General features: G+C 46.5%; 1 non-coding gene and 1 pseudogene across 1 annotated transcript; one reads left to right on the top strand and one right to left on the bottom strand.

Moving 5' to 3' along the window:
* Positions 1-343: 343 nt before the first annotated feature.
* On the bottom strand, positions 344-469 carry LOC136321325 (U6atac minor spliceosomal RNA). Its single transcript, XR_010728588.1, has one exon. It is a non-coding gene; the product is annotated as a U6atac minor spliceosomal RNA (small nuclear RNA).
* Positions 470-3,504: 3,035 nt separating this feature from the next.
* LOC136321026 (frizzled-5-like) lies at positions 3,505-15,263 on the top strand (annotated as a pseudogene).
* Positions 15,264-15,847: the final 584 nt, after the last annotated feature.

Genomic DNA, 15,847 nt, shown 5'->3' with positions numbered 1-15,847 from the left:
CAGGTTATCATGTCATTCAATTCTGTTGCATACGCATCACCCAAAGTCAGATTGTCCTCTGTCACCTTCTATCTAGTTTCCTTTGTGCCCCTCCCCCACCCCTTCTCCTTTCCCTCCTTCCCTCCCCCCGCCCCCCATAACCAGCACACTCTTGTCCATGTCTCTTAGTCTCCTTTTTATGTCCCACCAATGTATGGAACCCTGCAGTTCTTATTTTTTTCTGATTTACTTATTTCACTCCGTATAATGTTATCTAGATCCCACCATTTTGTTGTAAGTGATCCGATGTCATCATTTCTTATGGCTGAATAGTTTACCATGGTGTATATGTGCCACATCTTCTTAAAAACAGTGGTTAGATGCCACGAAGTAGGTGGCAATGCCTTAACCATATGCGTGTTGTTAGGCCCGAGAGCCTCTTCCATCCTTGTCAAGGGGAGTGCTAACCTTCTCTCCTTTCATACAACACTTGTTCCTGATCTTAAGGGGATTGATTTTAATTTTTGCCCATTGAGTATGATGTTGGCTGTGGGTTTGTCATAGATGGCCTTTATCATGTTAACGTATGTTTTCTGTATTCCCACTTTGCTGAGTGTTTTGATCATGAATGGGTGCTGACTTTTATCAAATGCTTTTTCTGCATGTATTGAAATTATCATGTGGTTTTTCTCCTTCTTTTTGTTTATGTGATGAATCACATTGATTGATTTGCAAATATTGTACCAGCCTTGCCTCCCAAGAATAAATCCCACTTGATCCTGGTGTATGATTTTTTTCATATATTGCTGGATCCGGTTTGCTAATATTTTGTTGAGGATTTTAGCATCTACATTCATCAGGGATATTGGCCTATAATTTTCTTTCTTTGTGTTGTCTTTGCCTGGTTTTGGAATCAGAATTATGCTTGCCTCGTAAAAGGAGCTTGGAAGTCTTCCTTCCTCTTGAATTTTTTGAAATGGCTTGAGAAGGATAGGAGTTAGTTGGTCTTTGAATATTTGGTAGAATTCACTTGTGAAGCCATCTGGCCCAGGACTTTTCTTTTTTAGGAGCTTTTTGATAACTGTTTCAATCTCATTTGTTGTAATGGGTCTGTTTAGGTTTTCTGATTCTTCCAGATTGATTTTTGAAAGATTATATGTTTCAAGGAATTTGTCCATTTCATCTAGGTTGTCTAGTTTTTTGGCGTACAGTTCTTCATAGTATTTTCTTACAATATTTTGTATTTCTGTTGTGTCAGTTGTTATTTCTCCACTCTCATTTCTAATTTTATTTATTTGAGTCCTCTCTCTTTTTTTCTTGGTGAGTCTGGTTAAAGGTTCATCGATCTTGTTTACCTTTTCAAAGTACCAGCTCCTGGTTTCATTGATCCTCTGTATTGTTTCTTTAGCCTCTATGTCATTTATTTCTGCTCTGATCTTTATTATTTCCTTCCTTCTACTAGCTCTGGGATTTACTTGCTGTTCTTTTTCTAGTTCTTTTAGATGTAGGGTCAAGTTGTTTATTTGAGCTTTTCTAGCTTCTTGAGGTATGCCTGTAATGCTATGAACTTCCCTCTCAAGACTTCTTTTGCTTGTTTCATAAATTTTGAGTTGATATATGCTCATTATCATTAGTTTCTAGGAATTTTTAAATTTCTTCTTTGATCTCATTGTTTACCCATTCGTTATTTAATAATGTGCTATTTAGTTTCCAAGTGTTTGAGTATTTTTCAGTTTTTCTGTTGTGGTTGATTTTTTTTTTATTTTTTTTAAAATTTATTCATTTTAGAGAGGAGAGGGAGAGACAGACAGAGAGAGAGGAGAGAGAGAGAAGGGGGGAGGAGCTGGAAGCATCAACTCCCATATATGCCTTGACCTGGAAAGCCCAGGGTTTTGAACCGGCAACCTCAGCATTTCCAGGTCGACGCTTTATCCACTGCGCCACCACAGGTCAGGCGTGGTTGATTTCTAGTTTACTGCGGGGCACTGTTTAGCGCCAAGCTGAGGTAGGCTAAAAGGTGCCAGTGCTCGGGGGAGGAGCAGAGCCAGGCGTCTCCTGAGAGCTGCCACCGCCCCAGGAGTTGACTGGAGCAAGGGGGCCCCTACAGGGGAGTATGGGAGCTGCTGCCTGGACGCGGTGACAGGCGCGCAGGCACCGTGCAGTCCCGGCGAGGCCAATGCCACTTGTTCGTGGTGCTGTGAGGAGTCGAGTTTCCCGGTCACCACACACCACCTTCCTCTGGCCTAGATGCTGCCGGCGTGTTCGCCCTACATGAGGCTTCAGAACCCCGGAGGAACGCAAGGCCTGCCTCTGCCTTGCCCCGCCCGCATCATGCGAGGGGCCCTAGAGGAGAGGGTGAGTGACCAGCTTGTGGCGATTGCAGTCAGACCGTCTCTCTGAGACTTCGCCTCCCCCTGCTGCCATGTGCCGCCTCCTCGGATACCCAATCTGTCGCCAAATTTTCCAGCTGCCAGCTTGGCTCTGAGTCGCGTTTCTGAGTGGAGTGTACCAGGGATGGAGAACCCAGGCTAGCTGCAGCATATCTTCTCTCTGGATCCGCGGAGGTGAGAGCCCGCGCCTTCCCTGCTCCCCGTTCCCCCTGGTCCTTCTACTGTTCTGGAGGGGGCTGATCGGTTTGACCCTGCGGTCCAGCCTGGAGGGCCCAGTGGTAAGGGAGGCGGGGCGGGGTGTCAGCAGTTTGGTTTCAAGAGGTGGAGGGGAGAGAAGAGAATGGAGAGCTTAATCTGGAGTAGGGGTCCCCAAACTACAGCCCACGGGCCAAATGCGGCCCCCTGAGGCCATTTATCCGGCCCCTGCCGCACTTCTGGAAGGGCACCTCTTTCATTGGTGGTCAGTGAAGAGGAGCATAGTTCCCATTGAAATATTGGTCAGTTTGTTGATTTAAATTTACTTGTTCTTTATTTTAAATATTGTATTTGTTCCCGTTTTGTTTTTTTACTTTAAAATAAGATATGTGCAGTGTGCATAGGAATTTGTTCATAGTTTTTTTGTTGTTGTTTTGTTTTTGGTTTTTTTAAGGCACAGGGTCCGCCTGGGGAAGGGACCCAGACTGTGGGGCTGGATGCAGGTGTTTCATCCAGACCAGGGATGAGGGGGAAAGAAATGGGAGAGGGAAGAGGAGAGGCGACCCCCTCTCTCCTCAGAGTTCTTCCAGAAAAAAAGGGGGCCAAGAGAATTTTTCCACTTGGGAGGAGGTAGGGGTGCAGGAGGAGCCCGAGGAGACAGGTTTTGGGGGGGAGAGGTGGCCGGTAAAAGAACAGAGGAGCTCCGGAGTGAACAGGAGAGCTGAGAAATGCGGGGAGCGAGCTCTGAAGTGAGGGGCGGGGGGCACCTGTCACCAGCTTTATCGGGGGTCAGCTTGCGAGGGGGCTGCGGAGTGTGTGGGGGCAGCTGCAAAGAGAAGAACCATCTAGAGGGGAGACAGATTTGGATCGGGAAATACGGGGAATCGGAACAAGAAAGAAGGGGGTTCGAAGGAGGAAACAAAGTCCCGAGAAGAGAAAAATGAGGAGCTTCCAAAGAGACGCCGGAGTCCCGGCCGCTGGGTCCCGGATCCCGGGGCTCGGGCCTGACTTCGGAGGAGACGTGGTGCCCGGGGCGCCGGCCGGGCCGGGTTGGGGTCGGCCCCCTCCTGGTACACGGAGGCCTTGGGCAGGTCCAGGCAGACGGTGCAGCACAGCACCGCGTAGAGCCGCTCCTCCAGCTTCCCGCTGCCTCGCCCAGCGCCGCCGCCATCGCCGCCGGCCCCGCGGCCGCCCCGGCCCCGGTCGGCACCGCGCCGGCGGACCCCGTCGCCGGACCGCCTCCACCGGCCTCCTCTGCGCCGGACATCGCTGCGGGCCGGCCCAGCGGGTGGTGCGCTCCCGCGGCTGGAGGTTAGGGGGGCCGCGCGCTGCTGCCGCCCTCTCGCCGCCGCCGAGACCCCCGCAGCCCCGCTCCCTGCGCCGCCGCTTCAGTGGGTCCGGCCTGCGCGTCGCCCCGCAGCCGCCGCGGCCCCATAGTTTTTTTTATAGTCCGGCCCTCCAACGGTCTGAGGGACAGTGAACTGGCCCCCTGTGTAAAAAGTTTGGGACCCCTAATCTGGAGGTTTGGAGACCGCTTGCGGGGACTGAGACATTGACTCTCCTCTAACTGGGAGTAGTAATTTTTCTTCATTTTTTAAAGAATACTTTCCCTAGAATCGGAGCCCTAACTCAGTGGCTTAGCGAACATAACTGGCGCCCCGGGCGGGACACTTGATTGGGTCCCCCCACCCCTTCTACTAAGCCTTTCATGTTTGTCTTGGAGACCATTTGGCGCCTCTCTGCGAGTGGAGCCTGGGCATGATAGACCCCGTTGCCCCCCCGCCCCGCGACTACCCTAACTGCCCCTCCTCAACTCTATCCAGCAAAGAGCTAAGGGCGGAGGGAGGCAGCCCTTCCTGAGACAGTTTATCTTGGGGCGGATTTTTTGAAGAGAAGAAGAGCCAACAGGTTGCTAGGCCCGGTGGCGCACACAAGTCAGCGGAGAGGGCAGCCCTGGCCCAGGTTTCCCCTGTCTGCGTTGGCGCCGTGCGCGGGCTATGCGAGGGAAGCGAGGGGAGGGAGGGGTTATAGCTCGGCCTGACTCTTCTTTCTGCTCCTCTGCTGCTGCTGCTGCTGCTCCTGGCGCAGCTGGCAGGCCAGGCATTGGCCTCCTCCAAGGCTCCGGGATGCCAGGAGATCATCGTACCAATGTGCTGGGGGAAAGGCTACAACCTGACGCACATGCCCAACCAGTTAGTTCCACCACAACACGCAGGACCAGGCGGGCCTGGAGTTGCACCAGTTCTGGCCTCTGGTGAAGATCCACTGCTCTCCGGACCTGCTCTTGTTCCTGTGCTCCATGTACACGCCCATCTGCTTACCCGACTATCATAAGCCTCTGCTGCCCGGCCGCTCCGTGCACGCGCCAAGGCCGGCTGCTCTCCACTCATGCTGCAGTACAACCTAGCCTGGCCGGAGCTCATGAAATGCAACCGCCTCCCCGTGCTGGGGACGCCGAGATCCTCTGCATGGATTACAACTGCAGCAAGACCACCACAGTGCCCCCTAGACTCTTCCCGGTCAGGCCCGCCAGGGGTGCCATCCTGGGGAGGCGCAGGCGCCCCAACGATATGCAAGCTCCGCGAGCCATTGGTGCCCATCCTGAAGTAGCTGCACCCGCTCTACAACAAGGTATAGACGGGCCAGGTACCAACTGCGCGGTGCCCTGCTACCAGCCCTCCTTCAGCCTGGATGAGCACACGTTCGCCACCTTATGGTCGGCCTGTGGTCAGTGCCATGCTTTATCTCCACTTCCACCATGGTGGCCACCTTCCTGAAAAATATGTGGAATGCTTCCATTACTCTGAGTGCCCATCATCTTCCTGTGGGCTTGCTACTTGTGCATCTTTGGGCTTCCTGGTAGGTTTGGGTGTGAGCACAGCAGCCACATTGACTATGAGAGGAAGGGCCCTGCGCTGCAGACTGTTGTCTTCCTGCTGGTGTACTTCGCCTACTTGGGCATAGCCAGTTCCATCTGGTGGGTCATCTTGTCGCTCGCCTGGTTTTTTGCAGTTGGCATGAAGTGGGGCAATGAGGCCATCGTAGGCTATACACAGTACTCCCATCTGGATCATCCTCAGCGTCAAGTGGCAGAGCTCCATGGATGAGGATCCAGTGGCTGGCATATGCTATGTGGGCAACCAGAACCTGAACTCACTGCCTGGCTTGATGCTGGGCCCTCTGGTGCTCTACCTGCTCATGGGCACGCTTTTCCTCCTGGCAGGTTTCGTGTTGCTTTTTTGCATCTGTAGAGTCATCAAGCAGGGTGCCACCAAGACGGACAAGCTGGAGAAGCTCATGATCCAAATTGGCATCTTCGTGCTGCTCTACACAGTGCCAGCCAGCATTGTTATGGCCTGCTACCTGAGCAGCACTATTGTGAGAGCTGGGAGGCTACGCTCACCTGCGTGTGCCCAGGCCAAGACTCCAGCCAGCCACGCACCAAGCTGGAGTACTGGGAGCTCATGCTCAAGTACTTCATGTGCCTCCTAGTGGGTATCATGTCTGGCATCTGGATTTGGTCCAACAAGACTGTGGAGTTGTGGCAGCAATTCACCAGCTGCTTTTGCTGTCGCTGGCAACAGAGCCACAAGAATGGCGGCAGCATGGCCACTTGGGACTATGCCAAGGCAAGCGCAGTGCTCACAGACAGGACTGGGTCACCGGGCCATGGCAGCTGCCTGCCACAAGTAGGTGTCCCTGTCGCGCATGTGTACCAGGCTACAGCCCTGAGTGAGGGAAGGGGGTTGTTTTGTTTGGTAGCTTTGCAATGTTTCTTCTATTTACATTTCTGATGCTGATGACCTCTCCTGGGGCAAATTGGAGATAGGGGAAAAGGGCTCTTTCAAGGGACGCGCCAAGGCCGGCTGCTCTCCACTCATGCTGCAGTACAACCTAGCCTGGCCGGAGCTCATGAAATGCAACCGCCTCCCCATGCTGGGGACGCCGAGATCCTCTGCATGGATTACAACTGCAGCAAGACCACCACAGTGCCCCCTAGACTCTTCCCAGTCAGGCCCACCAGGGGCGCCATCCTGGGGAGGCGCAGGCGCCCCAACGATATGCAAGCTCCGCGAGCCATTGGTGCCCATCCTGAAGTAGCTGCACCTGCTCTACAACAAGGTACAGACGGGCCAGGTACCAACTGTCAATATCAATTGACTATAAAGGCTTGAGTTTATTTCAGGGTTCTCAGTTCTGTTCCATTGATCTATATGCCTGTTCTTATGCCAGTACCAAGCTGTTTTGATTACAATGACCTTGTAGTATAACTTGATATGAGGAAGTATGACACCTCCAACTTTGTTCTTCCTTTTCAGGCTTGCTGAGGCTATTCGTGTTCTCTTTTGGTTCTATATAAATTTTTGAAATATTTGTGAAGTATGTTATTGATATGTTAATAGGAATTGCATTGAATCTATAGTTTGCTTTGGGTAGACATTTTAGTGATGTTTATTCTTCCTATCCATGAGCATGGTATATACTTCCATTTGTTTATATGTTCCTTGATCTTTTTTTCAATGTCTTATATTTTCCAAGTACAAATTTTTTACCTCCTTGGTTAACTTTACTCCTAGGTACTTTATTTATTGTTGTTGTTGCAATAGTGAAGGACATTGTTTCCTTAATTTCTCTTTCTGACTGTTTATTGTTGATGTATAAAAATGTCACTGATTTTTGAATATTTTATATCCTGCCACCTTGCCAAATTCATTCATCAGGTCTAGTAGGTGTGTGTGTGTGTTTGTGTGTGTGTATGGTTTTGTGTGTGTGTGTGTGACAGAGACAGACTCAGAGAGAGGGATAGATAGGGACAGACAGACAGGAAGGGAGAGAGATGAGAAGCATCAACTCTTTGTTGTGTCACCTTAGTTGTTCACTGATTGATTGCTCTCCCATATGTGCCGTGACCGAGGGGCTACAGCAGAGTGAGTGACCCCTTGCTCAAGCCAGCGACCTTGGACTTAAAGCCAGCGACCATGGGGTCACATCTATAATCCCATGCTCAAGCCAGTGAACTCATGCATAAAGTAGTGAGCCCTCATTCAAGTCGGCGACATAAGAGTTTCAAACTTGGGTCCTCCATGTTCCAGTTTGACACTCTATCCACTGCGCCTCTGCCTGGTCAGGCAGGTCTAGTAGTTTTTTGACTGAGATGTTAGGGTTTTCTGTGTACAGTATCATGTCATAAACAAATAATGACAGTTTTACTTCTTCCTTTCCAATTTGGATGCCTTTTTTTTTCTTCTTCTTGTCTATTGCTGTGGCTAGGACTTCCAGGACTATGTTGAATAAGAGTGATGAAAGGGGCACCCCTGCCTTGTTTCTGATCTTAAGGGGATTGCTTTTAATTTTGCCCATTAAGATGTTGGCTGTGGTTATGTCATAGATGGCCTTTATTATGTTGAGGTATGTTCTCTGTATTCCCACTTTGCGGAGAGTTTTGATTGTAAATGGGTGCTGGATTTTATCAAATGCTTTTTCTGCATCTATTGATATAATCATGTAATTTTTATCCTTCATTTTCTTTATGTGATGAATCACATTTATTGATTTGCAAATACTGTACCTTTGCAAAGCCTTGCCTCCCCAGATAAATCCTACTTGATCATGATGTCTAATCTTTTTAATGTATTGCTGGAACCAGTTTGCTAATATTTTGTGAAGAATTTTAGCATCTATGTTCATCAGGGATATTGGCCTATAGTTTTCTTTCTTTGTAGTGTTTTTACCTAGTTTTGGAATGAGAATAATGCTTGACTCATAAAATGAGCTTGAAAAAGTCTTCTCTCCTCTTGAATTTTTTGAAAGAGTTTGAGGAGGATAGGTGTTAGTTCTTTTTTGAATGTTTGGTTTTAAAATTCACCTGTGAAGCTATCTGGTCTAGGATTTTGGTTTGCTGGGAGTTTCTTAATAACTGTTTCAATTTCATTTGTTTTAATTGATCTATTTAGGTTTTATGATTCTTCCAGATTGAGTTTTAGAAGATTGTATATTTCTAGGAAATTACCCATTTTTGCCTAGGTTGTCTAATTTGGCATATAGATCTTCATAGTACTTTCTTACACCCCTTTGTATTTCTTACAGTCCTTTGTATTAAAGACTGTATTTTTTACAGTCCTAGGTTTTGGGTTGTTGTGTTTTCATTTTCACTTGTTTCAAGGAAGTTTTCTTATTTCTTTCTCGATCTCATTGTTAACCCATTTGTTATTAAATATCATGCCATTTAGCCTTCAAGTGTTTGAATGTTTTTCAGTTTTTTTATTGTAATTGATTTCTAGTTTCATGCCATTGTGATCAGAGAAGATGCTTGATATGATTTTAGTCTTCTTAAATTTATTAAGACTGGCTTTGTGTCCTAACGTGTGTTCTATTCTAGAAAATGTACCGTGAGCACTTGGAAAGAATGTATATTCTGCTGCTTTGAGGCGAAAGGTTCTGAATATATCAATTAAATCCAGTTGATCTAGTGCAGTGGTAGTCAACTTTGTCCCTATCGCCCACTAGTGGGCATTCCAGCTTTTATGGTGGGTGCTGGCGGAGCAACCAAAGTATAAATAAAAAGATAGATTTAACTATAGTAAATTGTTTTATAAAGATTTATTCTGCCAAACAGAGAAAATCTGGCATAAAGTACTTGGTAAGTAATTATTATTATATGCTTTAACTTGCTGTAACTATTTTATAAATTTTATAATGTTACTTCTCTACTTTATAAATCACCATTACTGTGGAAGTGGTGGGCCGTTAGAAAATTTTACTACTAACAGAGATACAAAAGTGGGTGGTAGGTATCAAAAGGTTGACTCCCCCTGATCTAGTGTGTTATGTAAGGCCATTTCTTTGTTAATTTTCTGTCTGGTGGATCTATCCATTGATGTTAACGGGGTATTAAAATCCTCTACTATTATAGTATTGCTGTCAATCTCGCCCTTTATGTCCATCAAAATCTGCTTTATATATTTAGGTGCTCCTATATTATTAGGTGTATAAATATTTACAAACATTATATCCTCCTGTTGGATTGTTCCCTTTATCATTATGTAGTGATCTCCTTTATCCCTTACTATATATAGCCTTTGTTTTAAAGGTTATTTTTTCAGCTATAAGTATTGCTACCCTGGTTTTTTTTAAATTTTCATTTGCATGAAATACTTTTTTCCAACCCTTGACTCTCAGTCTATGTGTATCTTTTGTTCTGAGGTGGATCTCTTGTAGACAGCATATATAAGTGTCCTGTTTTCTTATACATGCAGCTACCGTACATCTTTTCATTGGAGCATTTGATCCATTTACATTTAGGGTTATTATTGATGTGTACTTATTTATTGCCATTTTATTCTTTATACCCACAATCATCTTTCCCTTGATTTCTTTTTTCCTTTGCTCTTTTTATTGCAGGCCCCTTAACATTTTTTGCAGTATTGGCTTGATTGTCATGAATTCTTAGAGACTTATTTTTCCCCCCTGTGGGAAGCTTTTTATTTCTCCAATTTTAAATGATAGCCTTGCTGGATAAAGTAGTCTTGGTGGTAGATTATTGTTTTGCATTACTTTGAATATTTCTTGCCAATTCCTTCTAGCCTCCAGTGTTTCTGTTGAGAAGTCAGATGTCATCCTTATGGGGGCTCCTCTGTAGATAATTAACTGCTTTTCTCTTGCAGCTTCTAGTATTTTTTCTTTGTCTCTTAACTTTGGCATTTTAATTATGATGTGGTCTCTGTCTGCTTGCTGCTTGTTGGGCTCACACTGAAATAAAACCTCTGGTAGAGTCTAGAACCTGTGGTAATTCAGGGATTAGGAGGGGTGTTGGGTGTGGCTCTGCCCCTCTGCCCCAGGTGTTGGTCTGTTCAGACTGTTTTCATAGACCTCAGTAGGGTGTGGCCTCTGAGACCCAGAGATGTGGTCTGCTGGCAGTCTGGATAGTTTATCCTGAGTCTCCCATGAGGCAGAAGCACCATTCATAGACTCCAGAGGGTGTGGGGGAAAGCTCCAGCCTCAACACCAGAAAACTGAGTCACTGACACACCACCTGCTTCCTTGCTGACTTCTCAGAAAGTCCAGTCTCCATAGAGTGGGCAAAAGGGGTTCCTGGGGCCAGCAGTTGCTTTCCCCCAGGCTGAGGCCTCACAGAGGGGACTTCTCCATGTAAGAAAGATGGCGACTGTGGTATTAGAGAATGACTGAGTGCAGGTGTTCTGGTAGCTGTCCCCATCCGTGTCTCTCCCTGGGCCACCATCTTCACACTCTCCTCCCACAACTCTAGTCCCCTCAGCCCTCCCTCCACTGGAGCCCTGGGTAAGTGGATGTGAACAAGATTTTTTGCACTGGCCCTTTAAGAAGGAGCCAGTGTCTTTGAGCCCTCTCTCTTTTTCTCGCAGACAGAAATCTTGGCTCTTTTTATTGCCAAATGCTGTGTGGCTGCCTCTTATAGGCTGTGGGGCACTAGGCTGGGGTGTCGGGCCTGGAACTTAGGATCTGCCCCTGTCAGGGTTAACATCCCTGCAGTGAAAGTCCCTTCAGACTCTCTGCCAAAGCTCCTCCTGGGAGTGGGGCAGCCCTTTCCATGTCTCCGCTCTTCCTGCCAGTCTCAGTGTGGCTTTTTCTGTGATCCTTGGTTATAGACTCCTCTTGGTTTAGTCCAAAGTTAGTTTTTCAAGGTGATTGTTCTTACATTAAGTTGTGATCCAATTTGGTTCTGGGAGGTGACAGTTGGAATGTCTGCCTGCTCTGTTGCCATCTTGGAATCTGTGCAGCATTTTTTTCAATAACCAAAATATGGAAACAGCCTAAGAGTTCATCCATGGATAGATGGGTAAAGAAATTGGGATATATATGTATGGTGGAATATTATTCAGCCATAGAAAAGAAGGAAATTTTACCATTTGTGACAATGTAGATGGATTTTGAGGGCATTCTGCTGTGTGGAATAAGTCAGATAGAGAAAGACAAATACTGTATAATCTCACTTATGTGTAGAATCTAAAATAAAACAAAACAAAAAGCTCATAGATACAGAAAACACATTGGTGGTTGTCAGAGGTAGGAAGTAAGGGGAAGAAATAGGTGATTTGTTTTCATTTTCAGTTTAAGTTGAATTTAAATATAATAAAAATAATATAATACAAGTAATAAATCTAATCAATTTTAAAATATATTTCTTTTTATAAGGTTCTCAGCAGAGGGGCTTTGTACTTAAAAATTATTATTTTTAAAATTTTTAGTGAATTGGGAGGCAGAGAGACAAGCTCCTGCATGTGCAGGATTCACCGGGAAAGCCCCCTTCTGGGAAATGCTCTGCCCATGTGGGGCCCCTGCTCGGTTGCTTGGCAATTGAGCCATCTCAGCATCTGAGGCAGGCCATGGAGCCATCCTCAGTGCCTGAGGCCAACTTGCTCTAACTATTCAATCCATAGCTGTGGGAGAGGAAGACAGAGAGAGAAAGAAGGAAGACGAGGAAGGACGGAGAAGCAAATAGTTGCTAGTTCTGTGTGCCCTGACTGGGAATCAAACTCATGACTTCCATACACTGGGCCAATACTCTACCACTGAGCCAATGGGCCAGGGCCAAATTTTTAAAAAATGTACCTGATAACAGGTGATATTAAAAATTGATTTTGTTTTGTTTTGTTTTTGGTCTGATCAGGTGGTGGTGTGGATAGAGTGTCGACCTGGGAGGACCCAGGTTTGAAACTCTGAGGTTGCTGGCTTGAGTGAGGGCTCACCAATTGAGGGCAAGATTGCCAGCTGGAGTGTGCGATCATTGACATGACCCCTTGGTTGCTGGCTTGAGCCCAAGGTCACTGGATTGAGCAAGGGGTCACTGGCTCAGCTGGAGCCCCACCAGCCCACTAGCCCACCACCCTACCACCCTACCACCCTATCATCTTATTAAGGCCTGAATGAGAAAGCAATCAATGAACAATTAAGGTGCTGCAACTGAGTTGATGCTTCTTATCTCTCTCCCTTCCTGTCTGTGTGTCTCATTAGGAAAAAAAGGAAATTTTACTTTTTAGATTTTATTTATTTATTTATTTTAGAGAGAAGAGAGAGAAAAAGAAAGAGAGAGAGTGAAAGGGGGAGGAGCAGGAAGCATCTATTTGTTATTTAATAACATGCTATTTAGTTTCCAAGTATTTGAGTGTTTTCCAGTGTTTCTATTGTAGTTGATTTCTCGTTTCATGCCATTGTGGTCAGAGAAGATGCTTGATATGATTTCAATCTTCTTAAATTTATTTTATTTTATTTTATTTTATTTTTTTATATTTCTGAAGCTGGAAACAGGGAGAGACAGTCAGACAGACTCCCGCATGCGCCCGACCGGGATCCACCCGGCACGCCCACCATGGGGCGACGCTCTGCCCACCAGGGGGCGATGCTCTGCCCATCCTGGGCGTCGCCATGTTGCGACCAGAGCCACTCTAGCGCCTGGGGCGGAGGCCACAGAGCCATCCCCAGCGCCCGGGCCATCTTTGCTCCAATGGAGCCTTGGCTGCGGGAGGGGAAGAGAGAGACAGAGAGGAAGGCGCGGTGGAGGGGTGGAGAAGCAAATGGGCCCTTCTCCTGTGTGCCCTGGCCGGGAATCGAACCCGGGTCCTCCGCATGCTAGGCCGACGCTCTACCGCTGAGCCAACCGGCCAGGGCAATCTTCTTAAATTTATTGAGACTCGTTTTGTGTCCTAACATGTGGTCTATCCTAGAGAATGTACCGTGGGCACTTGAAAAGAATGTATATTCTGCTGCTTTAGGGTGAAAGGTTCTGAAGGTATCTATTAAATCCAGTTGATCTAGTGTGTCCTTTAAGTCTGCTGTATCTTTGTTAATTTTCTTTCTTGATGATCTATCCAGTGATGTTTGTGGGGTATTAAAATCTACTATTATAGTATTGCTGTTGGTCTCGCCCTTTATGTCCACCAAAATCTGCTTTATATATTTAGGTGCTCCTATATCAGGTTCATAGATATTTATAATAGTTATATCTTCCTGTTGGATTTCTGCCTTCATCATTATGTAGTGACCTTCTTTATCCCATAATATACTCTTTGTTTTAAAGTCTATTTTGTCAGATATAAGTATTGCTACCCCAGTTTTTTTTTCATTTCCATTTGCATGAAATATTTTTTTTCATCCCTTTATTTCAGTCTATGTGTGTCTTTTGTTTTGAGGTGGGTCTCTTGTAGGCAGCATATGTATGGGTCCTGTTTTCTTATCCATGCAGTTACCCTATGTCTTTTGATTGAAGCATTTAATCCATTAAATTTAAGGTTATTATTGATATGTAGTCATTTATTGCCACTTTATTCTTTAAGTCTACAATCCTTTTTACTAGATCCTTCCCCTCTTTGTTCAGTTTACAGCAGGCCCACTAACATTTCTTGTAGCATTTGTTTGGTTGTAATGAATTCTTTGAGTTGTTTGGGTTTTTTTTGTCTGGAAAGCTTGTTATTTCTCCTTCAAATTTAAATGTTAGCCTTGCTGGCTAGAGAAGTCTTGGTTGTAGGCTCTTGTTTTGCATTACTTTGAATATTTCCTGCCATTCCCTTTTGGCCTCTAATGTTTCTGTTGAGAAGTCAGATGTCATCCTTATGGGGGTTCCTTTGTAGGTAATTGACTGCTTTTCTCTTACAGCTTTTAGTATTTTTTGTTTATCTCTTTAATTTTTGTATTTTAATTATGATGTGTCTTGGTGTTGGCCTCTTTGGGTTCATCCTTATTCTCCCTGTTCTTCTTGAACTTGTGTGACTTTCTCCTTCATTAATTTAGGGAAGTTTTCAGTGATGATTTCTTCAGTCCTATTCTCTATCCCTTGTTCTTTCTCTTCTCCTTCAGGAAACCTTATGATGTGGATATTGTTTCTCTTCATGTTGTCACAGAGCTCTCTTAGAGTTTCCTCAGACTTTTTGAGCTTCTTTTCTTTTTGTTGCTCTGTTTCCATGCTTTTGTTTATCTTGTCCTCTAAATCACTAATTCCATCCTCAGCTTCATCCATCTTGCTTTTAATTCCTTCTAGTGTGGTCTTCATTTCTAATATTGTATTTGTCATTTCTGACTTTTTTTTTTTTAAATTTCAATGTCCTTTTTGATACTTGCTGTCTCTTTATTTATATGCTGGTTGTGTTCATCCATTGTTTCTCTAAGCTGTTTGAGCATCCTAACAATCATTATTTTAAACTCTGCATCCGGTAATCTTGTCATTTCCATCTCATTCGGGTCCTTTTCTGGGGATTTCTCTTGTTGATTTATTTGGGTTGCATTTCTCTGCCTTCCCATTTTGTCTGTGATAAGAAGGGTGTGGCCTCAGGAGTCCAATGACTGTGGCCTCTGTGTTCCCTAGGTGTGATGACTGTGCAGGCCCGCCACCCTCTATGGTACCGTTTGGACACGGGTTTTACCCATGCTGGCCTAGTGTTGCATTTGCTTCAGCTTCTGCCTTGCGTCCACTGGCGGGACTCTGTTTGCGTGCGTGGGCTGCAAGCTTTCATCAACCCTGGCCTATGCACCACCTGTGCAGGCTGTGCTGTGCTCATGCACATGGGCTGCAAGGTCTGGCCGGCCCTCGTCTTTAGCCTGGCCCCCACAGGCAGGACTGTGCTCACGTGTCTGAACCATAAACCCTGGCTGTCACCCGGCCTTCACCTCGCCCCAATGGGCAGGACTGTGCTTGTGCGTCATGGCCGCAAGCCTCAGCCCCGAGGGTAGGACAGTGCTTGCACACCCAGCCGCATGACTCAGCCAGTTCCCCTACTTCTACATTGCCCCTGCTTGTGGGACTGCAGGCGGGGCCACTCTTGTGCACCTGCCCCAGAGCTATGGGTCAGACCACTTTCTTGCACCCCATCCGCAGTTGTGGCAGGCCCCCAGCCTTTGCCCCAGGGGGCTGGACTTCGCTCCTGCCGGGCTGTAAATGCCACCGGCCCCCAGCTTCCAGCCCGCGGGTGGGACTGCGCTTGTGCGCCCAGGCCGCAGTCACAGCCAGCCCTCCAGCTTCCATCTCCACTGATGGGTCCACGCTCCAGCATCCTGCCACCACCATATCTCCAGCAAGCACTCAACAGTGTGGGGGGTGGCGATGTAGCTCAGACCTCAGCACTCAATAGTGTAACCCTGATGGCTCCCTGCTTCTAGCAAGTCTTTGCTCTGACTGCAGCAGGGGAGGTTCTGTTTGGCTGATGACCTGCTTCTGTTTGCTGGTATTGCTGGTTCTAGGGAAAATATTCACTGTAGATATGGGGAGTGACTCAACCCTGAGGTTATGCTGGCTGTCATTCAAAGTGTTTCTGCTC

The sequence above is a fragment of the Saccopteryx bilineata genome, chromosome 1 (assembly GCF_036850765.1).
Source record: "Saccopteryx bilineata isolate mSacBil1 chromosome 1, mSacBil1_pri_phased_curated, whole genome shotgun sequence".
Classification (NCBI taxonomy): domain Eukaryota; kingdom Metazoa; phylum Chordata; class Mammalia; order Chiroptera; family Emballonuridae; genus Saccopteryx; species Saccopteryx bilineata.
The sequence above is the reverse complement of the archived record's forward strand: the minus strand, read 5'-3'. Positions and strand labels throughout refer to the sequence as shown.